Source organism: Vipera ursinii (assembly GCF_947247035.1).
Source record: "Vipera ursinii genome assembly, chromosome: 5".
Lineage (NCBI taxonomy): Eukaryota > Metazoa > Chordata > Lepidosauria > Squamata > Viperidae > Vipera > Vipera ursinii.
The window spans coordinates 1,933,714-1,960,602 of NC_139518.1; the positions used below are offsets into that span (position 1 = coordinate 1,933,714).

Consider the following 26,889-nt stretch of genomic DNA (forward strand, 5'->3'; position numbering starts at 1 on the left):
TTGTGAATTGATTGGTTGAACTTTTTTAGTCCCACCTTTTTTTTTTTTTGGACTGCACATGGCAGAGGACTGGGAGCCGCATGCGGCTCCGGAGCCGCGGGTTGCAGACCTGTGCCCTAGAGGATAAAGTGAGAACAAAGCCTCCTCCCCACTTCCACTGATGGGGTTCCCTAGTGGGGTCTGCAAGGAAACCACCACCCTCAGACAGCACCAAAACCCCCACAGTCATCGTCCTCCTCCTCCTCACACACCATCCCCTTGGAGCACTGATGTTGTTCCCTAGCTGGGTCATGAAACGTCCACAAGAAAACCACCCAGCTCAGAGAGCACCAAGGACCCCACAGTCCCCTCCTCCTCCTCCTCCTTTTCTCTGCAAAGCCCCTTCCCTTCTAGCACTGATGAAGTTACCTAGTTGGGTCATGAAATGTCTGCAAGAAAACCACCCAGCTCAGAGAGCATCAAGGACTTCCCAGTCCTCCTCCTCCTCCTCCTCTTCCTCCTCCTCCTCCTCCTCCACTGCCTCTTCCTCCTCCTCACAAACTCACTCTCTTCTAGCACTGATGATGTTCCCTAGTTGGGTCACGAAAGGTCTGGAAGGAAACCACCCAGCTCAGAGAGCGTCCGGGACTGCTTATTTGAACCCTGAGCTACGAAGATTCTCCTTGAAAGCGACAATCCCACGTTCTGTCTCATTGGTTGATTTGAGGCCAATAAATGCACCCGCCTCCCTTCCCTTCCCAAGGGAGTTCTGCGCACCCCATGTCCAACGGCCAAAAAAAGGGGGATGGCAATCCTGGCGATTGGCCCAAAGTCACCCAGCCGGCTTTCGTGCCTAAGGTGGGACTAGAACTCTCCGTCTCCTGGTGATTGGCCCAAAGTCACCCAGCCGGCTTTCATGCCTAAGGCGGGACTAGAACTCCCCGTCTCCTGGTGAGTCACCCAGCTGGCTTTCATGCCTAAGGCGGGACTAGAACTCACCGTCTCCTGGCGATTGGTCCAAAGTCACCCAGCTGGCTTTCATACCTAAGGTGGGCCTAGAAGTCTCCATTGCCCAGTTTCTAGTCTTGTGTTTTAACCCCAACCGTTCCCAGCCAGCTTCTGAAAAGACAAGAGATTGGGAGAGGCTGCATTCCCTTAGCCAGCGTGTGATTTCCCTTAACAACTGCAGCGCTTCGCTTAACAACGGTGCAAATAGCCCATAAGATTGGAGGCGACTCACTTAACAACCGCCTTAAAGCTTCTGGCCCCCGTTGTGTCCGTAGGCCTAGAAGCAGCTGTCTAAATAGCAACGCAGCCCTCCTGCCCTTTTCCAAGGGTTGTCTTTGAGCAAGGGGCGCCTTTGAACCCTCGAATCCTTGGCGAGTCAGCCAAACCTTTTTTTTTTTGCACCGGTTTTAAATGTGCATTTAAAAAAACAACAACAGCGAAATAAACCTAACTATAAAAGGCTTGAGAAGCCTTTGGCAAACCCGGGGGGGGGGGGTCCAAATCTGTGACATATTAGGAAAAACTCCCAACCTTGTGAAGTTGTTTCACAGCAAAGAAAGCGACCTGGCTTTGGGATTTTTAAGTGGGTTAAGTGGGGCTGAACGGAACTGTGGCTTGTGAATCACCCAGCAGGCTGGACTGGATGATCTCTAGAGACCCTTCCAGGTCCTCCTGAGTTTCTATGCTGGTAAAAAGAAAAAAAAAGTCAAATAAATCCTGTCCATCGGAAAGGGCACAAATTCAACCGGAAGATCTTGCAAGAGGAAACCGGGATTCCACCTTTTTTATATATATAGGGTTTCCTGCCTGAGCAAGGGGGTTGGACTAGATGACCTCCAAGGTCCCTTCCAAATAATTATTGATTGATTGATTGATTGATTGATTGATTGATTGAACTTATATACTGCCCTTCTCCCGTAGGACCCAGGGCGGTTCACAAGGCAATTAAAACAACATTACAATTCAAAAAGTTAATAACAATTAAAATAGATTAAATTATCCTTGATTAAAAATCTAAAACCCCTATAACTCTGATTAAAAAACCCAATTACAATAAGTTAAAAATTAAAAATTCTCAGTCCTGGCCGGAAAGCTCAAAGAGCCAGGTCTTCAGGTCCCGGCAAAATGAACGAAAATCTGGGGCAGTCCTAAGCTCCACGGGCAGCTGGTTCCACAGGGCAGGCGCACCCACAGAGAAGGCCCTCCCCCTGGGTGTTGCCCGCCGGCAATCTCTTACCGGCGGCACCCTGAGAAGACCCTCCCTGTGGGAGCGCACTGGACGAAGGGAGCTCGATGCCGGCAGCAGGTGTTCCCTCAAATATCCCGGACCCAAGCCATTTAGGGCTTTATAGGTCATCACCAGCACCTTGAATCTCATTTAATATTATATATGGATTAGATTTTTATCCTGCCTTATACAAGCAGCCCTCAACTTACGGCCACAATGTGGCCCAAAATTTCCATTGCTAAGTGAGACGTGGATTAAGTGTTCCAGCCACAGCTGATAAGTGAATTGCTGCAGGTATTAAGTTCATAGTACCATTGTTCAGAGAATCTGTTTTCCCCCTTGGCTTTGCCAAGAAAAGAGAGATAATAATAATAATAATAATAATAATAATAATAATAATAATAAGAAGAAGAAGAAGAAGAAGAAGAAGAAGAAGAAGAAGAAGAAGAAGAAGAAGAAGAAGAAGAAGAAGAAGAAGAAGAAGAAGAAGAAGAAGAAGTTGGAAGGAACCTTGGAGGTCATCTAGTCCAACCCCCTGCTAAGGCAGGAAACCCTATACCATTTCAGACAAATGACTGTCCAGATTCCTCTGAAACAGTGACAAAAGCATTGCAAGCAGTTTGTTATTCAAGTCAAGCATGAGCAGCTGACTTTGCACATGCTTTTCATGCGCTCCAAAGATGCTTTTTTTTTCCAAAAGCCAATTGCAGTCCTTTGTTAGTGCCTTTTCATCTAACAAAGAGACGTAAAATGATAGCATCCTTCCAATATCTCAGGGGCTGCCCCAAAGAAGAGGGAGTCAAGCTCTACTCCAAAGCACCTGAAGGCAGGACAAGAAGCAACGGATGGAGAAATTAATCGAGGACAGAAGCAACCTGGAACTAAGAAGAAACTTCCTGACAGTGAGGACCATTAACCAGTGGAACTCCTTGCCTCCAGAAGCTGTGAATGCTCCAACACTGGAAGTTTTTAAGAAGAGACCGGACAGCCATTTGTCCGAAATGGTACAGGGTCTCCTGCTTGAGCAGTGGGTTGGACTAGATGACCTCCAAGGTCCCTTCCAACTCTTCTGTTATTCTCTTAAATAAAAGGATCCCTATTTGGGCTAGCAGGACTCCTCTGTTAAAAGATAACTGAAAAGGGAAGAATTAAATGGAGTTAGTAGAGATGGCAAAATTGACTCTTTTAACGAGAGCAGGGGGTCTTTTGAAACCTGGTCCTTTTATGACTTGTGGACTTCAACTCCCAGAATTCCTCAGCCAGCATGCCTCACTGAGGAATTCTGGGAGTTGAAGTCCACAAGTCATAAAAGGGCCAAGTTTGAAGACCCCTGAATTAGAGGAAAAAAATAGTCCTTCTCTTACAACCAAAACTGGCAACAGAATTTTCATTGCTGATCAAGGTACTGTAGTTGTTAAATTAGCCAAGCCTGATTTTATGACCTTTTTGCCACAGTTGTTAAGTGAATCACACAGCTGTGAAGCAAATTAAGGAGAAACCTCCTGACAGTGAGACCGATTAACCAGTGGAACTTCTTGCCTCCAGAAGTCAAGCTATCCTCCAAAGCGCCTGAAGGCAGGACAAGAAGCAACGGATGTTAACTAATCAAGGAGAGAAGCAACCTGGAACTAAGGAGGAATTTCTGAACACGGAGAACAATTAACCAGCGGAACTGCTTGCCACCAGGTGTGGGTGCTCCATCACTGGAGATTTTCAAGAAAGGACTGGACAGCCATTTGTCTGAAATGGCATAGGGTCTCCTGCTTTGAGCAGGGGGGTTGGACTAGAAGACCTCCAAGGTCCCTTCCAACTGTGTTATTCTGTTCTATTCTATTCTATTCCTCATTATTCTATTCTATTCTATTCTTCTATTCTATTCCTCATTATTCTATTCTATTCTATTCTATTCTATTCATTCTATTCTATTCTATTCTATTCTATTCTATTCTATTCTATTCTATTCATTATTCTATTCTATTCTATTCTATTCTATTCCATTCCATTCCATTTTCTATTCTATTCTATTCTATTCTATTCTATTCTATTCTATTCTATTCTCTATTCTATTCTATTCTATTCTATTCTATTCTGTTCTGTTCTGTTCTGTTCTGTTCTGTTCTATTCTATTCTATTCTATTCTATTCTATTCTATTCTATTCTATTCCTCATTATTCTATTCTATTTTATTCTACTCTACTCTACTCAATAAATAAATAAATAAATAAATTTGCCCAAACAAATTTGTCCTGATATGAATGCACATCAGGAGATTAGCGCTCCCAGTCTTGGATCCCATCTTCATACCCTCAGTGGCACCACCCTACCTCAGTCTGAAGAGTCATAACTGATGCCAGGTTTCCCTTTAGTTTTCATAGTTTTTTAATATTTTTTTCCATTTGCAGTCACGGCTCTCTCTCTCTCTCTGCCCCTGGGATGAAAACATCGTCTGGCTATGCGGCCTGCAGATCCTGGAAAGAGATTGTGTGGCTACTTCAACACTGGAGGTTTTCAAGAAGGGACCCAGACAGGCAGGCCTTTGACTGAATTGGTACAGGCTTTCCTGCTTGAGCAGGGGGCTGGACTAGAAGACCTCCAGGGTCCCTTCCAACTCTTGTTATTCTATATTCTGGAACTAAGGAGAGATTTCCCGACAGGAGGACAATTAAATAATGGAAGTGGTTGCTTCCAGAAATCGTGGGCGCGCCATCACTCGAGGTTTTTAAGAAGAGACTTGTGTAGGGCCGTGGTGGCGAATCTGTGGCACGGGTGCCACAGGTGGCACGCAGAGCCCTCTCTGTGGGCACGCGCACTGTCGCCCCAGTCCTAGGCCTTCAGGCGGGTTTTATAAAACCTTTTTGCTTTAGGCCTCCGCCGCCATGTGCAAAATAAAACCAAAAGATTCAGTCAATCAATTTCAACTTCTCGTGGGGAAAAAAAAGATCTTGCAAAGTTGGAATTGATTGATTGAACTTTTTAGTCCCACCCAGTCTGCCGTTACCACGGCAGCCACGCCCACCCAATGGGCCATGCCCACCCGGCACCCGACGACACATAAGTAGGTTTTGGGTTCCAGTTTGGGCACTCGGTCTCTAAAAGGTTCGCCATCACTGGTATAGGGGTCTCCTGCATGAGCAGAGGGCTGGACTAGATGACCTCCAAAGATCCTTCCAGCTCTGTTATTCTGTGCAAACGGCCAGGGAGGGAATGCGCAGCCTGTTACGAATGCCGAGCGCATGCTGACACAGCTGGAGCTTCGCAAGTGTGCAAAGCGGCGACGAACTTTGGAGAAAGCCCCATATTAGGGCATTGAGCCTTGCAGGAGAAAATCTTCCCGGTTCAAAATGAAGCAATCCTGTTCCAAGCATTCCATTCTTCCTCTCTCTCTGAGGCCTTTTGCCAGTGTGTGTTGCACACATGTGGGAAACGTGTGTGCATGCGTGTCTGTGTCTCTGCCCTTGGAAGGGAGGGGTCCGGATGCGTTCGGTCCTTGGACCTGGCCTGCAGTTAGTCCTCGACTTACAGCACTGCGCTTAGTGACCAATCCGTTACAACAGCATGGAAAAAAAGTGACCGCTGACCCTTTTTCACACTTACGTCCGTTCCCCCCCCCCCCCGCGGTCACGTGATTTACATTCGGGATGCTTGGCAACTGGCTCGTATTTATGACGAGTCGCAGCATCTCCCGGGGGGGCGGAGGGGTGTGTGTCACGCCCTTTTGCGACCTTCTGAAAAGCAAAGCCGACGCGGAAAGCTTAAGAAACCCTGTTGCTCACTTCACAACTGCAGTGATTCGCTTAAGGACCGTGGCAAGAAAAATCGCCAAGTGGGGCACACGTCACTCAAGAAACGTCTCGCTTAGCAACGGAAATTTGGGACTGGGTTGTGGTCCGAAGGACTGCCCGTAAATTAACCAGTGGAACTCCTTGCCTCCAGAAGTGGTGAATGCTCCAACACTGGAAGTTTTTAAGAAGAGACTGGACAGCCATTTGCCTGAAATGGGATAGGGCAAGAACTACCTGTACTCTGAGGACAGGTGACTGAAATGGCATAGGGCAAGGGTGGGGAACCTTGGCTCTTTTATGACTGGTGGACTTCAACTCCCAGAATTCCTGAGCCAGCATGGCTGAGCTTGGAAACCTCTCCCTTTCCCCTCAGCGTGGCTGGCTCAGGAATTCTGGGAGTTGAAGTCCACCAGTCATGAAGGGGCCTTGCCCTAGGCCAGGGGTAGGCAACCTTGGCTCTTTTATGACTGGTGGACTTCAACTCCCAGAATTCCTGAGTCAGCGTGGGGGAACGATGGCCCCTTCATAACTTATGGACTTCAATTCCCAGAATTCCTCAGCCAGTGTGGGGGAACCATGGCCCCCTCATGACTTGTGGACTTCAACTCCCAGAATTCCTCAGCCAGCATGGGGGAACTATGACCCCTTCATGACTTGCGGACTTCAACTCCCAGAATTCCTCAGCCAGCGTGGGGGAACTATGCCCCCCTCATGACTGGTGGACTTCAACTCCCAGAATTCCTGAGTCAGCGTGGGGGAACGATGGCCCCTTCATAACTTATGGACTTCAATTCCCAGAATTCCTCAGCCAGTGTGGGGGAACCATGGCGCCCTCATGACTTGTGGACTTCAACTCCCAGAATTCCTCAGCCAGCATGGGGGAACGATGGCCCCGTTATGACTCGTGGACTTCAACTCCCAGAATTCCTGAGCCAGCATGGCTCAGCTTGGAAACCTCTCCCTTTCCCCTCAGCGTGGCTGGCTCAGGAATTCTGGGAGTTGAGGTCCACGAGTCATAAAAGAGCCAAGGTTGCCTACCCCTGGTATAGGGTTTCCTGCCTGGGCAGGGGGTTGGACTAGATGACTTCCAAGGTCCCTTCCAGCTGATTGATTGATTGACGACTATCAGTATGCATCAACACACACACACACACACACACACACACACACACACACACACACACAGCATCTTCTCAGCACTCCTGAATTCCAAAATCCACTTCCCCCCCAGCCCCCCTCCTCCCCCCCCAGCAATCCAAGCATTCCAGTTTCCGCCCAGCTCTGACTTCCGTTTCCGTTTGCAAGAGGAAAGGAGCAAACCAGGTCAGAAGACCAAACACAAAACAACAACAACAACAAAAAAAAACCCAACCCAAACCAAAACAATCCAACATCATGTTTTAAAATCCATCAACCGCAAAGAGGCCGAGATTTTTTCCGGGCCGCTAAGCCAGGATGAGTTGGGCCTGCCACCGCCCTCTTTTACCCGTTCAGCAGGATTTGCAAGTTATTATATATATATTTTTTTCCCTCTCATTTGTGTTTTGACGGAGATTTATTATAAGGTAAAATCCGGTGAAAATGAAGATTTTTAAAAGGAGGGGGGGGAGTGCAGAATGAAAAAAAGAGGAAAGGAAAAAAAACACGACAACACAAAACATGCTGGCTTCCCAATCTTTCCAGAAGAAGTGCATTCATTCAGTGACCGTAATTGAGAAAAGTGGCTTAGGTCTGGTCCTGACATACGACCGGCGACGTTCCCCACGGTCATGGGCACAAAATGTAAGGCGCTTGGCCACTGGGGTGTATTTACAACGGTTTCAGCATCCCGGAGTGACATGGCCGTCATCTGGCTTCCACCACAAAGCAGGACTTGCTTAATGATCACATGATGGACTTCAAACAGGGGTCTTCAAACTTGGCCCTTTTATGACTGGGGGACTTCAACTCCCAGAATTCCACAGCCTGCATGGAGGAACTAAGCCCCTTCATGACTCATGGACTTCAACTCCCAGAATTCCTCAGCCAGCATGGGGGAACTATGGCCCCTTCATGACTCGCGGAGTTCAACTCCCAGAATTCCTGAGCCAACATGGGGGAACTAAGCCCCTTCATGACTCGCGGACTTCAACTCCCAGAATTCCACAGCCAGTGTGGGGGAACTTTGGCCCCCTCAGGACCCACGGACTTCAACTCCCAGAATTCCTCAGCCAGCATGGGGGAACTATGGCCCCTTCATGACTCGCGGACTTCAACTCCCAGAATTCCTGAGCCAATGTGGGGGAACTAAGCCCCTTCATGACTCGCGGACTTCAACTCCCAGAATTCCACAGCCAGTGTGGGGGAACTTTGGCCCCTTCATGACTTGAGGACTTCAACTCCCAGAATTCCTCAGCCAGCGTGGGGGAACTATGGCCCCCTCATGACTCACGGACTTCAACTCCCAGAATTCCACAGCCTGCATGGAGGAACTAAGCCCCTTCATGACTCATGGACTTCAACTCCCAGAATTCCTGAGCCAACATGGGGGAACTAAGCCCCTTCATGACTCGCGGACTTCAACTCCCAGAATTCCACAGCCAGTGTGGGGGAACTTTGGCCCCTTCATGACTTGAGGACTTCAACTCCCAGAATTCCTCAGCCAGCGTGGGGGAACTATGGCCCCCTCAGGACTCACGGACTTCAACTCCCAGAATTCCTCAGCCAGCATGGGGGAACTATGGCCCCTTCATGACTCGCGGAGTTCAACTCCCAGAATTCCTGAGCCAACATGGGGGAACTAAGCCCCTTCATGACTCGCGGACTTCAACTCCCAGAATTCCACAGCCAGTGTGGGGGAACTTTGGCCCCCTCAGGACTCACGGACTTCAACTCCCAGAATTCCTCAGCCAGCATGGGGGAACTATGGCCCCTTCATGACTCGCGGACTTCAACTCCCAGAATTCCTGAGCCAATGTGGGGGAACTAAGCCCCTTCATGACTCGCGGACTTCAACTCCCAGAATTCCACAGCCAGTGTGGGGGAACTTTGGCCCCTTCATGACTTGAGGACTTCAACTCCCAGAATTCCTCAGCCAGCGTGGGGGAACTTTGGCCCCTTCATGACTTGAGGACTTCAACTCCCAGAATTCCTCAGCCAGCGTGGGGGAACTATGGCCCCCTCATGACTCACGGACTTCAACTCCCAGAATTCCACAGCCTGCATGGAGGAACTAAGCCCCTTCATGACTCATGGACTTCAACTCCCAGAATTACTCAGCCAGCATGGGGGAACTATGGCCCCTTCATGACTCGCGGAGTTCAACTCCCAGAATTCCTGAGCCAACATGGGGGAACTAAGCCCCTTCATGACTCGCGGACTTCAACTCCCAGAATTCCACAGCCAGTGTGGGGGAACTTTGGCCCCTTCATGACTTGAGGACTTCAACTCCCAGAATTCCTCAACCAGCGTGGGGGAACTATGGCCCCCTCAGGACTCACGGACTTCAACTCCCAGAATTCCTCAGCCAGCATGGGGGAACTATGGCCCCTTCATGACTCGCGGACTTCAACTCCCAGAATTCCTGAGCCAATGTGGGGGAACTAAGCCCCTTCATGACTCGCGGACTTCAACTCCCAGAATTCCACAGCCAGTGTGGGGGAACTTTGGCCCCTTCATGACTTGAGGACTTCAACTCCCAGAATTCCTCAGCCAGCGTGGGGGAACTTTGGCCCCTTCATGACTTGAGGACTTCAACTCCCAGAATTCCTCAGCCAGCGTGGGGGAACTATGGCCCCCTCATGACTCACGGACTTCAACTCCCAGAATTCCACAGCCAGTGTGGGGGAACTTTGGCCCCTTCATGACTTGAGGACTTCAACTCCCAGAATTCCACAGCCAGTGTGGGGGAACTTTGGCCCCTTCATGACTTGCGGAGTTCAACTCCCAGAATTCCTCAGCCAGCATGGAGGAACTAAGCCCCTTCATGACTCTTGGACTTCAACTCCCAGAATTCCTCAGCTAGCCTGGCTGAGGAATTCTGGGAGTTGAAGTCCACAAGTCATAAAAAGGCCAACTTTGAAAACCCCTGGCTTAAAACAACCCCGGCAAAAATACATAAAATTCGGCACGGCTCAATTAACAACCGTCTTGCTTAGCAATGGAAATTGTGCCCCCCCAATGGTGGTCATGTAGGTCAAGGACTGCTAGTATGTGGACATAAACTTAGGTTAGCTTTAACCTTAGTTTTCTGAACTGGTTTGGGAACCTGGCCAAGCATGTTGTGTGAATGCAACCGCAACAGACGCAGATTCCTTCCTCGTGGGTTGCCCGTCTCAATTCTAGGGGTAGAATCTGGCTCTTCTGATATTTGGGGAGTGGGTGAGGAATTAGGAAACTATCAAGCCAGCATTGGAGATCAGGATTCTGCCCCCCACCCCTTAAGTTCCCACTCTTGGCTGGAACATCCCCAAATCGTGTCTGGCCTGAATTAACCATGTTGTAAGTGGTTAGGTAGGTGGGTGTGTAGACACGTACAGATTGTCCTCGATTTACAACAGTTTGTGTAGCGACTGTTTGTAGTTACGACGACACGGAAAGTGTTTCCACACTTACGACCGTCGCAGCATTCCCCCAGGGTCACATGATCAAAATTCAGATGCTTGGTGGCTGACTCATATTTATGACGGTTGCAGTGTCCCGGAGGGGGGTGGTGTCACGTGATCCCCATTGACGACCTTCTGACACGCAAAGTCAGTGAAGAAGGCAGGTTCACTTAACGACTGTGTGACCCATTTAACAACTGCAGTGATTCACTTACCAAACAAGGTCGTAAGATGGGGCAAAATTCACTTAACAAATGTCTCACTCAGCAACAGAAATGTTGGGCTTGATTATGATCGTAAGTCGAGGACAACCTGTATGTAGGCGGCTGAGTGGCTGGCTGGGTGGATAAGTGGATGGGTGGGTAGGTAAGGTAAGTAGGTAGCTTAGGAAGGCAGGTAGGTAGGCAGGTGAGCGGGTGAATAGGTAAGGAGCTAGGAAAGTGGATGGGCAGGTAGGTGGGTAGGTAGGCGGGCAGGTAAGTAGATAGGCAGGCGGGCAGAAAAGTAGACAGACAGGTAGGTGGGTGGGTGAATAGGTAGGGAACTAGGCAAGTGGTGGGGCAGGTAGGTGAGTGGATAGGTTGGCCGGTAGTTGGGTAGGTAGGCATGTAGGCAGATAGTCAGCTAGGAAGCTAAGTGGGTGGACAGGTAGTGGGTGGGTGGGTAAGTAGGTAAGAGAGAGAGGTTCCAGTCCCTCAACTGCCTTTGCACGGTGCTAGTCCCCAACGTCTCCCGTTTGCTCCTCCTCCTCCCCGCCAAATAGGTAAGGAGCTAGGAAAGTGGATGGGCAGGTAGGTGGGTAGGTAGGCGGGCAGGTAAGTAGGTAGGCAGGTGGGCAGATAAGTAGACAGACAGGTAGGTGGGTGGGTGAATAGGTAGGGAACTAGGCAAGTGGAGGGGCGGGTAGGTGAGTGGCTAGGTTGGCCGGTAGTTGGGTAGGTAGGCATGTAGGCAGATGGGCAGGTAGGTAGATGAGTGAGTAGGTAGGTAGATAGGGGGTCAGCTAGGAAGCGAAGCGGGTGGACAGGTAGCGGGTGGGTGGGTGGGTAGGTAGGTAAACGACAGGCAGGTTCCAGTCCCTCAACTGCCTTCGCAGGGCGCTAGTCCCCAACGTCTCCCGTTTGCTCCTCCTCCTCCTCCCCGCCTTGCCTCCGCTCCCTGCCCGAGGCGAAGAAGGAAGGGCAGGGCCGCCCCAGCGCTGGGCAGAGCCGCGGGTGGGGTGGGGGCTTTCTCCGTGGGGAACCCCTTCCCAAAGCTGCGGGGGAGGGGGCGACCCGAGGGGTGCAGGGGGGGAGGGGCGCCAGCCCTGCCACCGCCCCGCAGCCCGGAGCGCCCCCCAGCCTCCCCCGCGCCCCCCCCACCCCCCACCCCCGCTTAACCAGCAGCCCCTCCCGGAGAGAGCCGCCAGCCCCCCCTCCCCCTCTCCCCTCCCCGCAGGGCGGAGGATCTGCAAGCGGGCGCCCGCCGCTCGCCCGCGCGCACGGTGGGAGGAGACGCGCCCGTACCTGCGCCGGGCGGAGGCGGCTGCGGGGCCCGGGGAGCCTCGGGCGGCGACGCGGCGGCGGCGGCGGCGGCAGCCGAGAAGGAGGAGCCGGGCGACGGCGGACGGGAGGGCGCCCGCAGCCTCCGCCCTGCCTCGCCGTCGCTCCGCCCGCGGGAAGGAGCTGGCTCGTCCCGAGAAGGCTCTGCCCGCTTCTGCAAGCCGGCGCCCGCCGGAGGCGCCTTGCCTCTGCGCTGCTCTTGCTCCCCGCCGTCGCTGGGAACGATAGGCTCGGTAGTCCACCCCCCCGGGAGGCTGGCCTGCAGGGGTGCCGCCTGTCTGCTCCCCGGTGAGATTCGGGGCGCGGCTTTTTGCAGCTCTCTTCCTTTCCCTTGGAAGACGTTTCCCTCCTCCTCCCAGAAGCTTCTTCGGCTCTGGCCGGATGGTGGGGAGGGGAAGGTCTTCTACGCCTTGCAGACCGCTCGCTGGTCGTTTGCAAACGTCTAGTAGTTTATGTTTGGTGTAATTAAAAGGAGGATTAGGGGTGGCACGATAGCGCTTTTCCAGTATTTGAGGGGCTGCCACAAAGAAGACGGGCTGGGGGGGGGGGGCAGGTCACCTTATTCCCAAAGCACCAGAAGGCAGGACAGGTAGCGACGGATGGAAACTAATCAAGGAGAGAAGCAACCTGGAATTAAGGAACAATTAGTCAGTGGAACTGCTTGCCTCAAGAAGTCTAAGGTTCCTTCCAACTCTTATTATTCTATTCTATTCTATTCTATTCTATTCTATTCTATTCTGTTCTATTCTATTCTATTCTATTCTATTCTACTCTACTCTACTCTACTCTACTCTACTCTACTCTACTTTTAATGAAAGACTGGATATTCACCTGTGTGAGACGGTATAGGTTCTCCTGCTTGAACAAGGGGTTGGACTAGCTCAGGGCTTTCCAACCAGTGGTACGGGTACCACCCGTGGTACATGGGCACCTGGCAGGTGGTACGCAACCATCCTAGGAAAGTGGTAGCAGGGGAGGGGAATGAGCTGAACCAGTGGCAGCACTGCACAAGCCTGAGCGAGAGACGGCTGGAGCTGCAGGGCCGTCGGGGCTCAGCGGAAGCGCCAGGATCAGCGCCAGGATCCACCTGGAGCTCAGCACCGATCCCGGCACGTCTGCTGAGCCCAGAAGAAGCACCGATCAGCTGGAATGTTGCAGCATCTCCAGGGTCTTGTGATTTACACTTAGATGCTTGGCAACTGGTTCATGTTTATGAAGGTCACAGCGTCCCCGGGTCATGTGAAGGGACCCAAACCTGCTGCAACCACATCAGACGGGGGGGGGGGGAATAAAAACCAAACACCCCCCACTCCACCCCCTCTGCCAATCCTCAACAGAAATGCTCCCAACCATGAAAACCTCGGACAGGAGGAAGAGCACCACTGGGCAGGCAGGCAGGTGTCTTGCTCGGCTGTGGCTTGCGGGGGGGGGGGCGCTTTTTTCAGTGCCATTGTAACTTCAGTCACTAAGCGAACTGTTGTAAGTCGAGGACTAGCTGTACTTCATCACTTTTTTCCTTTTTTTTTTTTTTGGTCATCAAGTTTTTGACCCCTTGCTAGGCGACTGGTGGTCCTCGGATGTTGCCGTATCCTAAAAGTGGTACAATGGGTGAAAAGGTTGAAAAGCCCTGGACTAGATGACCTCCAGGGTCCCTTCCAGCTCCATTCTATTCTATTCTGTTCTAAATATAAATTCTTCCATTTCCCATTATCCAGTCAGCTGAAGAAGCTTCTTGGATGAGAAGCGAAACGTCTTCAAAGTCTAGTGGCGTCCTGCAAAAAGCACCTTTTGGTATCCTTTCCAGTTCTCTGAGAGGCAATCCTGTATCTGCAAAAAAAAGCAGGGACTGAGGACATTCACATAGACAGCTTAACCGGGTCAGCTGAAGTCCTGACATTTGACCGCACCAACATCCTGCCATCTTGGTTAGTTTATGTTGGTGTCTTCACATCCTGGGCAAACCCATCTGATTCTTATTTAGGATGCCCTGCGTTATGTGAATGCAGAAACATGCAAAGTCAGGCATGTTACAGGTAGTTCGAATAGAGTAACAGACTTGGAAGGGACCTTAAGGTCTTCTAGTCTAACCCCCTGCTCGGTTTACGACCACAATCGGGATCAGAACATCAATGCATTAAGCAAGGCAGTTGTTCAGTGAGTTGCATCCAGTCTGACAACCTTTTCCCTGCAGTCATTAAACAGATCAGCACAATCATTAAGTGAGTCATGTGGTTCTTAACGTTCTACCTCTGACATTTATTTATTGATTTATTGATTTTTTGATTTGATTTGATTTGTATACCACCCTTCTCCCCAAGGACTCAGGGCGGTGAACAGTGACATAAATATCAAAATATACAAATACAGAAATTGAAAATAAGTTAAACCCTAATGCCCAAATGCAGAAGATAAATTATATTAAAACAATAATTAAAACAGAACCCGTCAGACCAGACCGGATTGTTCAAACAGATAGGTTTTTAGGTCGCGTCGGAAAGAGCGAAGGTCGGGCACCATCCGGAGCTCAACCGGTAAACGGTTCCATAGGTCCGGCGCGCCCACAGAGAACGCCCTCCCCCTGGGAGCCACCAGACGGCATTCTCCGAACGGCGGCACCCTTAGGAGGCCTTCTCTGTGGGAGCGCATTCTGACATTGCTTGTCAGAAGGTCACAAAAGGGGATCACATGACCCCGGGAGACACTTCGACCGTCATAAATGTGAATCAGTGGCCAAGCATCTGAATTTTGATCATGTGGCCGTGGGGGGGGGGGGTGTCACTGTAATGGTCATAAGTGTGAGGACTGGTTTTAAGACACCTGCTTCAGTGCCATTATAATGTCGAACGGTAATTTGAATGAATGGTCCTCATTTGAGGACTTCCTGTACAGGTATTCCTCGACTTAACAACCACAAGGCCAGAATTTATGTTGCTAAGTGAGAAATTTATTTATTTATTTTATTTAATCGCCCGGCCGCCCTGTTTAGGGTGACCCGCTCCCTCCTTAATCAGGAGGTGAGTGAGGAACCCTTGCAGGGGCGTGCCGAGGAATTTAGTCAACATCTGTCGGACAAAATCGCTCGGATTCGGACCGGTCTGGACTCCGACTGGGCAGTATCGGACGATCAGGACATGAGCGGTCTTGTCAATGTTACCTGGGAGGAGTTCGATCCTGTAACTCCGGAGGAAGTGGACAGGATCATGGGGAGGCTGAGCTCCACCACATGTTTATTGGACCCGTGCCCTTCCTGGCTGGTTTATGCAGCCCGGGAGGGGACACGAGGCTGGTTCCAGGCGGTTATATCTGCCTCTTTGAGTGAGGGTACTTTTCCCGCCGCCTTGAAAGAGGCGGTGGTGAGACCTCTCCTCAAGAAGCCTGCCTTGGACCCGGCTGTTTTGAATAACTTTCGTCCGGTCTCCAACCTTCGCTTCCTTGCGAAGGTTGTCGAGAGTGTGGTGGCGCATCAGCTCCCTCTGGTCCTGGATGAAGCGGATTATCTAGACCCGTACCAATCGGGCTTCAGGCCCGGGTACAGCACGGAGACGGCATTGGTCGCGCTGGTGAATGATCTCTGGAGGGCTCGGGATAGGGGATATTCCTCTGTTCTAGTCCTATTAGGCCTCTCAGCGGCTTTCGATACCATCGACCATGGTATCCTGCTGCGGCGTCTCAGGGGATTGGGAGTGGGAGGCACGGTTTTTCAGTGGTTCTCCTCCTATCTCCTGGGACGCTCGCAGTCGGTGTTGGCAGGGGGGCAGAGGTCGACCGCGAGGCCTCTCGCTTGTGGAGTTCCTCAGGGGTCGGTTCTCTCGCCTCTCCTGTTCAACATCTACATGAAACTGCTGGGTGAGATCATTCGTGGTTTTGGAGTTGGGTATCATCAGTATGCTGATGATACCCAACTTTTCATTTCGACCCCAAACCACCCCAGTGATGCCCTCGACGTGATGTCCCGATGCCTGGAGGCGGTCCGGGTCTGGATGGGGAGGAACAGGCTTCGACTCAGCCCTGACAAGACTGAGTGGCTGTACATTCCGGCATCTCGGGATATTCAGGATATCCCACCCCTCACTATGGGGGGTGAGTTATTACCTCCTGTAGATAGGGCTCGCAACTTGGGAGTCCTCCTAGATTCACAGCTCTCCCTAGAAGACCATATAGTAGTTGTGACTAGGGGGGCCTTCGCCCAGGTTCGCCTGGTGCACCAGTTGCGGCCCTATCTAGACCGGGATGCCTTACGTACAGTCACTCATGCGCTCGTGACCTCTCGTCTTGATTACTGCAACGCTCTCTACATGGGGCTACCCTTGAAGACCACTCGTAGGCTCCAACTGGTACAGAATGCGGCCGTGAGAGTTGTCTTGGGAGTTTCCCGATACTCCCATGTCACACCTTTGCTCCGCGAGCTGCATTGGCTACCAGTTGTCTTCCAGGTGAGGTTCAAGGTGTTAGTAATGACCTACAAAGCCCTACATGGCATGGGTCCGGAATACCTTGGGGAGCACCTGCAGCCGGCGTCAACTTCCCTCCGCCCAGTACGCTCCCACAGAGAGGGCCTCCTCAGGGTGCCAGAATTCCACAGCCAGTGTGGGGAAACTATGGCTCCTTTATGACTTGCAGACTTCAACTCCCAGAATTCCTCAGCCAGCGTGGGGGAACTATGGCCCCTTCATGACTTGCGGACTTCAACTCCCAGAATCCCTCAGTCAGCGTGCCTGGCTGAGGAATTCTGGGAGTTGAAGTCCACAAGTCATAAAAGGGCCAAGTTTGAAGACCCCTGAACTAGGGGATGTCTGAGGGGTTGTAAGGGGGACAATTGGTCATAAGTCACTTTTTTCAGTGCCGTTGTGATGTCAAACGGTCAGTAAACAAACCGTCGTAAGTCGAGGACTATCTGTCTTCCACCAGGGATGGAAAAGACTAGCTCCGAGCTGGCAGGGAAACCTCGCCAGCACATTTTTCCATCCAGGCAGCGAGATGAACAAATGTGGCAGCTTGTTGGAACAGCAGCGATGTCGGCAGAAAGGGGGGGGTGGGGGTGAAAAATGTCCTTTCCCCCCTCTTTATTTTCCTTTTTGGCACGGGAGGAGATTGGACAATCTGTCGAGAGAAGAGAAGATTGCCACTTCCCTGAGCCAGAGGGAAGAGAGCGAAAACGGTAAAACTTTTCAGCAAATGGCGCTGCGAAAATTCCTACCAGCCGAAAAAGGAGTTGCTCGTTTCTGCCTGGTTTAAAAGATCTTTAGCAATGGCTCCTGTGCTGCGTTTTGGGGGACCCAGGTCCGGCCAAGGAGCGTGGCTTTCCCCTGGTTGAAGAAGCACTATAGATAGTCCCTGACATACGACAAAAGTAAATTATTATTATTATTATTATTATTGTTGTTGTTGTTGTTGTTGTTATTGACAAATTCGCCATTAGTCAATTGCCAAACGCGGCCTTACTAGGAACTGCTTCCATCCTGTGACGAGATCTGTGATACCATCAAACATCCACATCTGCCTTTCTCAGATCCTTGGGAAGGACTCAATAGGTAGACAAAAATGCCAAATCCAGTCTGAACTTCTGGCTGACTGTGCGATGATCAATAATAATAACAATAATAATAATAACAACAACAACAACAACAACAATAATAATAATAATAATAATAATAACAATAATAATAACAACAACAATAAAATGTTGGAAGGGACTATAGATGCCAAAGGCGCACGGAACGCTGTGACCTTCCCACCGGAGCGTTCCCTATTTTTCTACTTGCATTTTTACGTGCTTTCGAACTGCTAGGTTGGCAGAAGCTGGGACGAGTAACAGGCGCTCACTCTGCTACGCGGCACTCGGCATTCGACCCGCCAAACTGCCGACCTTCTGATCGACAAACTCAGCATCCTAACCCACTGAGCCACCGCGTCCCTTTAGAATAGAATAGGACATAATAGAATAGAATGGAAATACAGAATAGAATAGAATAGAACAGAAAAAAAGGAATAGAATACAACAAAACAGAACAGAATAGAATAGAATTGAATAGAATAGAATACAACAGAACAGAATAGAATAGAATAGAATAGAAAAAAGGAATAGAATAGAACAGAACAGAATAGAATAGAATAGAATAGAATAGAATACAACAGAATAGAATAGAATAGAATAGAATAGAATAGAAAAAAGGAATAGAACAGAACAGAACAGAATAGAATAGAATAGAAGGAATGTAGAATAGAATAGAATAGAATAGAATGGAATGGAATGGAATGTAGAATAGAATAGAATAGAATATAGAATAGAATAGAATAGAATAGAATAGAATAGAATAGAATAGAATAGAATAGAATAGAAAAAAGGAACAGAACAGAACAGAACAGAATAGAATAGAATAGAATAGAATAGAATAGAAAAAAGGAACAGAACAGAACAGAATAGAATAGAATAGAATAGAATAGAATAGAAAAAAGGAACAGAACAGAATAGAATAGAATAGAATAGAATAGAATAGAATATAACAGAACAGAACAGAATAGAATAGAATAGAATAGAATAGAATAGAATAGAAAAAAGGAACAGAACAGAACAGAGTAGAACAGAACAGAACAGAACAGAATAGAAAAGAATAGAATAGAATAGAAAAAAGGAACAGAACAGAATAGAATAGAATAGAATAGAATAGAAAAAAGGAACAGAACAGAACAGAATAGAATAGAATAGAATAGAATAGAATAGAATAGAAAAAAGGAACAGAACAGAACAGAATAGAATAGAATAGAATAGAATAGAATATAACAGAACAGAACAGAACAGAATAGAATAGAATAGAATAGAATAGAATAGAATAGAATAGAATAGAATAGAATAGAAAAAAGGAACAGAACAGAACAGAGTAGAACAGAACAGAACAGAATAGAATAGAATAGAATAGAAAAAAGGAACAGAACAGAACAGAGTAGAACAGAACAGAACAGAACAGAATAGAATAGAATAGAATAGAATAGAATAGAATAGAAAAAAGGAACAGAACAGAACAGAATAGAATAGAATAGAAAAAAGGAACAGAACAGAACAGAATAGAATAGAATAGAATAGAATAGAAAAAAGGAACAGAACAGAATAGAATAGAATAGAATAGAATAGAATATAACAGAACAGAACAGAACAGAATAGAATAGAATAGAATAGAATAGAATAGAAAAAAGGAACAGAACAGAACAGAGTAGAACAGAACAGAATAGAATAGAATAGAATAGAATAGAATAGAAAAAAGGAACAGAACAGAATAGAATAGAATAGAATAGAATAGAATATAACAGAACAGAACAGAACAGAATAGAATAGAATAGAATAGAATAGAATAGAAAAAAGGAACAGAACAGAACAGAGTAGAACAGAACAGAACAGAATAGAATAGAATAGAATAGAATAGAAAAAAGGAACAGAACAGAACAGAATAGAATAGAATAGAATAGAATAGAAGGAATGTAGAATAGAATAGAATGGAATGGAATGGAATGGAATAGGAGAAGAAGAATAGAATAGAATAGAATAGAATAGAATAGAATAGAATAGAATAGAATAGAATAGAATAGAATAGAATAGAATAACAGAGTTGGAAGGGACCTTGGGGGTCATCTAGTCCCGGCTCGGGCAGGAAATCCTATATACCAGGGATGGCGAACCTTTTAGAGACCGAGTGCCCAAACTACAACCCAAAACCCACTTATTTATTGTCGGGTGCTGGGTGGGCGTGGCCCATTGGGTGGGTGTGGCCTGTTAGGTGGGCGTGGCCCTTGGGGGGGGCCTGGCTGCAGTGGTAAAGGCAGACTGGGTGGGACTAAAAAGTTCAATCAATCAATTCCAACTTTGCCAGATCTTTTTTTCCCCGCGAGAAGTTGAAATTGATTGAACCTTTTGGTTTTTTTTGCACATGGTGGTGGAGGCCTAAAGCAAAAAGGTTTTATAAAACCCAGCTGAAGGCCTGGGACTGGGTCGACGGCGCGCGTGCCCACAGAGAGGGCTCTATGTGCCACCTGTGGCATGTGTGCCATAGGGTCGCCACCACGGCCCTATACTATTACAGAAAAATGTCCAGTCTCTTCTTAAAAACCTCCAGTGATGGAGCACCCACAACTTCTGGAGGCAAGGAGTTCCACTGGTTAATTGTTCTCACTGTCAGGAAGTTTCTCCTTAGTTCCAGGTTGCTTCTCTCCTTGACGAGTTTCCATCCGTCGCTGCTTCTTGTCTTGCCTTCGGGTAATTGAGCAAATATTTCCCTTGGTAAGCCAGACAATTGTCAAGTGAGTTTTGCCCCATTTGGAGACCTCCCTCGCCACCGTCGTTAAGTGAGTCCCTGCAGCTGTCAAATGAGTAACATCATTGTTAAGTGAATCTCGCTTCCCCCGTTGACTTTGCTGGTCAGACGTTTGCAAAAGGGGATCACGTGACCCCCCACCCACCCAGGGAGGCTGCGACCATCATAAATATGACTCAGTTGCCAATATCTGAATTTTGATCGCGTGACCACGGGGAACGGGGTAAGTGTGAAAAACAGTCATTGCGTCACTTCTTTCAGTGCCGCTGTAACTTTGAACGGTCACTCAGCGAACTGTTGTAAGCCGAGGAGTACTGTATGGGGCAGAGGTTTACACCCCTCCACTGCAGCCCTCCGATTTTCCACCAAGTCAATCGCTGGTGTAACCCGATCGATTCCCTCTGCCCTGAAATTGGGAAAATGCGACGGGTAGTCCCCGACTTACAACAGGCTCACTACTTAGGGACCATTCAAAGTTGTGTCGATTTCAGAAAGTTACAAGTAGACTAAGGATCCGAATAAATTTCAGATAAGATTTCGGAATTCACGACAAAGAATCCTTTCCGCGGGACAATGCATTCCTTTCGAATTTTCTTTTTAAAAAAACAAAAACAAAAACATAACAAGATAACACTTCAAACGCTGGCCACCAGGGGGAGCTCCTGAGAACTCACGGTTACAATTCAAAGAGCTGAATGCTTAAGTCTCTTTTTTAACAATCACAGAAGGAAGCTCAATGTTTTTCACGTTGGACACATTAAAGGACGTTTGCTGGACCCAGAAGTTTTATTTTAATAGTGGCTGCCTAGAAAACACAGACTGTGTAAAAAAAAAAAACCAGTTACGACAGAACAGGTTCTACCTGAAAAAAAATTGAGATGGAGTTGGAAAAGAATTTAAAAATGACAGTTTGGAAGAATGACACGGGAAAAGATGTGTACACAGGACATAACAAAATATACCGAATGATCTCTTAATAATTATATAAGGTAGGTAGAAACAACACACCAAGGGGAGTGATCTGGATAACTTTCCTGCATTGGATTTACAAAGCTTGGAAGAGGGGAAAAAAGGAAATAAATTAAGTTCTACTAACTTATTAGAAAGGGACGCGGTGGCTCAGTGGGTTAGGACGCTGAGCTTGTCGATCGGATGGTCGGCAGTTTGGCGGGTCGAATCCTGAGTACTGCGTAACAAAGTGAGCGCCTGTTACTCATCCCAGCTTCTGCCAACCTAGCAGTTCGAAAGCACGTAAAAATGCAAGTAGAAAAATAGGGACCACTACGGTGGGAAGGTAACAGCGTTCCGTGCGCCTTTGGCGTCTAGTCATGCCGGCCACATGACCACGGAGACGTCCTCGGACAAGCGCTGGCTCTTCGGCTATGAAACGGAGATGAGCACCGGCCCCTAGAGTTGGAAACGACTAGCACGCATGTGCGGGGGAAACTTTACCTTTACCTTACCTTATTAGAAAGGACAAATCCAGTTTCTTGCACGGGGGCGGAAGACAAGGGATCACCTGGTGGTCTCCTTTTTCTCCGTATCCTGGGGGGTTAGGGAGAAAACAGGCATCTTCTGATCAGGGAGGGCAAAAGGACAGAAAATATAATTATGCTGTGCAGCATCAGGGTGTATCTGCTGGCGTGAATATGCATAGCTGCAGGGGTCAACGTGATAATTAAAGTCATATAAAAGGTTGGCGGACGATTTTGGAGTTTGTGAAACACACCTGAAGCTTAAAAAGTCTTTTGGGGAATCTTTAGCATAACATGAGGCAGAGGACAGCAAAATAACAGAATAACAAACTTGGGAGGGACCTTGGAGGTCTTCTAGTCCAACCCCCTGCTTGAGCAGGAAATCCTATACCATTCTAGACAAATGGCTGTCCAGTCTCTTCTTAGAAACCTCCATCAATGGAGCACCCACGACTTCTGGTGGCAAGCTGTTCCACTGCTTAATTGTCTTCCCTGTTAGGAACTTTCTCCTTAATTCCAGACTGTTTCTCTCTTTGATGAGTTTCCATCCATTGTTTCTTTTCCTGCCTTCGGGTGCTTTGGAGAATGACGTGACCCCTGTATTCTTTGGGGCAGCCCCTCAAATACTGGAACGTTGCTATCATCTACCCCCCCCCCAGTCCTCCTTTTCTCTAGGTAAAGGTAAAGGTTCCCCCGCACATGCGTGCTAGTCGTTTCCGACTCCAGGGGCCGGTGCTCATCTCCGTTCCAAAGCCGAAGAGCCAGCGCTTGTCCGAGGACGTCTCTGTGGTCATGTGGCCGGCATGACTGGACGCCAAAGGCGCACGGAACGCTGTTCCCTTCCCACCGGAGCGGTCCCTATTTTTCTACTTGCATTTTTATGTGCGTTCGAACTGCTAGGTTGGCAGAAGCTGGGATAAGTAACAGGTGCTCACTCTGCTACGCGGCACTCGGGATTCGACCCGCCAAACTGCCGACCTTCTGATCGACAAGCTCAGCGTCCTAACCCACTGAGCCACCGCGTCCCTTTTCTCTAGACTCGGCCTATACCCAAATCCTGCAACTGTTCTTCGTACGTTTTAGCCTCCAGCCTCCCGATCATTTCACTTGCTCTTCTTCGCACTCTTTCGATTCAGGAAACGGACCCTTTTGGAATCGAGGCATTTATAGGCTCCCAATAGCGGGGCATTTTAATCAAAGGAGGGAGGTTTGCTGCGGGACAAAAAAATCCTCCCCCCCCCCCGCTTGTTTAAAAAAAGGGGCTGTTGCTTCTCTTCGATTGTTTGCTTTAGAGATTATCTCCTGAAATTTCTTCATCTGTAATTCGGGCATTCGGTTAGAAGAACAACAGGTTTCCACACACACACACACAGGGGAATAGAGGCTTACCTAAAAAAATCCCTTTTCAAAAGAGTAGAGCTAAGCTTTCAAGGCCGGGGTAAATTTTCACGCTCAAACCCTGGGAAAAACAGCACCTGGGACTAGGAGGAAAAACGGTCGGATCCTCCCACTGGGCAGCGTTGTCCATCCGGAGGGCGCCAGGTCGGAGCAGCCTAATTTAGATGCCCGTCAACCTGGCTGGGGAATTCTGGGAGGCGAAGACTGTGTATCTTAAAAAGGGTCCTGTCTTGAGCGGGGTGGTGGCGGGGGGGGGGGGGGGTTGCCCCTAGAGTGGGGTTCTCGGGCTTTTCAACCTTTTCACCCATTGTACCACTTTTAGGATAGGGCAACATCGGAGGACCACCAGTCGCCTAGCGAGGTGTCAAAAACTTGATGACCAAAAAAAAAAAAAGTGATGAAGTACAGGTAGTCCTCGACTTACAACAGTTCGCTTAGTGACTGTTCGAAGTTACAATGGCCCTGAAAAAAGCGCCCCCCAAGTCACAGCCGAGCAAGACACCTGCCTGCCTCCCCGGCAGCACTCTTCCTCCTGTCCGAGGTTTTCATGGTTGTGAGCATTTCTGTTGAGGATTGGCAGCGGGGGTGGTGTGTGTGGGGGGGTTGGTTTTTATTCCCCCCACTTCTCTGCTGGGTGGTTGCAGCAGGTTTGGGTCACTTCACATGACCCTGGGACACTGTGACCGTCATAAATAGGAATCAGTTGCCAAGCATCTGAATGTACATCACAAGACCCTGGAGATGCTGCCACATTCCAGCTGATTGGCGCTTCTTCTGGGCTCAGAAGCATCAGGATCGGTGCCAAGTTCCAGCTGGATCCTGGCGCTGATCCTGGCGCTTCCGCTGAGCCCCGACAGCCCTGCAGCTCCAGCCGTCTCTCGCTCAGGCTTGGGCGGTGCTGCCACTGGTTCAGCTCGTTCCCCTCCCCTGCTACCACTTTTCTAGGATGGTCGCGTACCACCTGCCAGGTGCCAATGTACCACAGGTGGTACCCGTACCACTGGTTAAGCCTTGATCTAGTCCAACCCTCTTGACTTTAAGATGGCAGGCAGGCAGGCAGGAAGGAAGGAAGGAAGTGAGAGGGAAGCAAGGTATGAGAAGGAAGGGACTGGAAGGAAGGGAGAGAAGGAAGGAAGGAAGGGAGAGAAGGAAGGAAGGAAGGAAGGAAGGAAGGGAGAGAAGGAAGGAAGGAAGGAAGGAAGGAAGGAAGGAAGGAAGAAGGAAGGAAGGGCAAGAGGGGGAGGGAATGGGAAGGAAAGAAGGGTGAGAGATGGAAGGAAAGAAAGGAAAGGAAAGGAACAGAGGGAGGGAGGAAGGAAGGAAGGAAGGAAGGAAAGGAAGGAAGGAAGGAGAGAGAAAGAAGACATCCCACGGGCTGCTCATGTTTCCAGGGTTTGTATCCTCGTTTGTTAAGCCAGCATCCTTTCAGGTGAAAATTCAAAGGGTCAAGATCTCCTTGCCTCCCAGACCTGTGGGTGCTCCATCCCCGGAGGCCTTCGAGAAGAGACCGGACAGCCATTTGTCTGGAAGTGCATAGAGTCTCCTGCCTGAGCAGCGGGTTGGACTAGAGGACCTCCAAGGTCCCTTCCAGCCTCCTCTTTTCTCTGGCTCCTTGTTGCTCGACCTCGTTCACCACTTCCAAGAAGCCCATGGGGCTGAACCACACCCCTTTGCCGTATCCAAGGCCTTGGGGACTGACCCCACTTTCAGCCTAGGGGTAAAGCTTTGCCCTCAACCCACAACCTGACAGGAAACTGCACACCCCGGGCCTTTGAGCTGCAAAATTCCCAGGCAAATTCCTGCTTTAAGACTCATCAAGGCTGGAGGGATTTCGACACAGCTCTGCCTCGAAAACAAATCCTTGGATCTGTCGCTCGCCTGGCCGGGGAGATCAAACCACATCCAAGCTGCTGGAGGATCCGCGCCCCGGAGAGTTATGTAACTGTATGGCGAGGAATGACAAGGGTGGCCAAATCTCATTTTACGCCGGATTCCTGCTCGGCAACGTTGGCCTCACTTTGCAAGAGCTGGGCGCCCTTCCAGGCCTGTTGAACCGATTCTGGGTTTCTTCTCCAGCACATCTGGAAAGCAGCAGGTTGGGGGACGCTGCCTGACACAGTTTTGTTCCGAGAAAGCAGTGTGGCTTTGTTTGTTTTTTTGCATGCTCAGAAGCTGTAGAAGATGGGGGGACTTCAACTCCCAGAATTCTCCAGCCAGCACAGGAAGGAAGAGAGAGAGAGAGAGAGAGAGAGGGGAGGAAAGAAAGGAATGGGAAGGAAAGGAAAAGGAAGGAAGGAAGGAAGGAAGAGAGAGAGAGAGAGAGATACCACGGAGACGTCTTCGGACAAGCGCTGGCTCTTCGGCTTTGAAACGGAGATGAGCGCCGGCCCCTAGAGTCGGAAACGACTAGCACGCGTATGCGGGGGAACCTTTACCTTTCCCTTTAAGGCCACACCTGGAATGCTGCAGCCAATTTTGGTCACCCTATCACAAAAAAGAGGTTGAGAGTTGGTAAATAAATTCAGAGAAGAGCAACTAAGATGATCCAAGGCCTGGAGCCTAAAACACACGAGGAACGGCTGTGGGATTTGGGTTTGGCCAGTCTAGAGAAAGGAAGAAATCGGGGAGACACAATAGCAGTATTCCAGTATTTGAGAGGCTGCCACAAGGAAGGGGGGGGGTTCATGTTATTCTCCAAAGCACCAGAGGGAAGGAAGAGAAACAATAGTTGGAAGCTGATCAAAGAAAGAAGCGACCTGGAATTAAGGAGAAGCTTCCTGACAGTGAGGACAATTAACCAGTGGAACAGCCTGCCACCAGAAATTGTGGGCGCTCCATCATTAAGAAGAGACTGGATAGTCACTTGTCTGGAATGGTTAGAGTTTTCTGCTTGAGCAGGGGGTTGGACTAGAAGACCTCCAAGGTCCCTTCCAGCTCTATTCTGATTCTGATTCTGATTCTGACCCGCAGACGGGGACTGCAGCCAAGAAATTAAAAGACGCTTGCTCCTGGGGAGGAAAGCCATGGCAAATCTAGACAGCACACTAAAAAGCAGAGACGTCACCCTGCCAACAAAAGTGCGTATAGTCAAGGCTATGGTCTTCCCAGTTGCAATGTATGGCAGTGAAAGTTGGGCCGTAAAAAAGGCTGAGCGCCAAAGAATGGAGGCCTTTGAACTCTGGTGCTGGAGAAGACTCCTGCGAGTCCCTCGGACTGCAAGGCGATCCAACCGGTCAGTCCTAGAGGAGATCCACCCTGACTGCTCTTTAGAAGGCCAGATCCTGAAGCTAAAACTCAAATCCTTTGGCCACCTAATGAGAAGGAAGGACTCACAGGAGAAGAGCCTCATGCTGGGAAAGATTGAGGGCAAGAGAAGAAGGGGACAACGGAGAAGGAGGTGCTGGATGGAGTCACTGAAGCAGGAGGCGTGAGCTTAAATGGACTCCAGAAGATGGTAGAGGACAGGAAGGCCTGGAGGAACGTCGTCCATGGGGTCTAACAACAACAACAACAGCAATCTTAATTAGCCAAGGAGTCCTGTTGTCAGGAATGGTATTTAGCTTTGTTTGCAGCCCAAACCACTTACTCCCTC

At 49.1% G+C, this 26,889-nt stretch overlaps 2 protein-coding genes across 6 annotated transcripts in view; one reads left to right on the forward strand and one right to left on the reverse strand.

Annotated features, from left to right (window-relative positions):
• The window catches only part of LOC310641200 (lipoma-preferred partner homolog), a 124,605-nt gene extending 112,450 nt beyond the window's left edge, over positions 1 to 12,155 (reverse strand). For 2 of the 5 annotated variants that reach the window (XM_083364063.1, XM_083364068.1), the window contains exon 1: positions 12,086 to 12,152. The gene's annotated coding sequence lies outside the window, so the exon portion shown is untranslated. Of the gene's footprint in view, positions 1 to 12,075 lie in introns of all 5 variants that reach the window. The other 3 variants (XM_083364064.1, XM_083364066.1, XM_083364067.1) reach the window with 3 other exon arrangements.
• The window catches only part of LOC310641201 (transferrin receptor protein 1-like), a 546,690-nt gene that overhangs the window by 195,292 nt on the left and 324,509 nt on the right, over positions 1 to 26,889 (forward strand). The window lies entirely within an intron of this gene.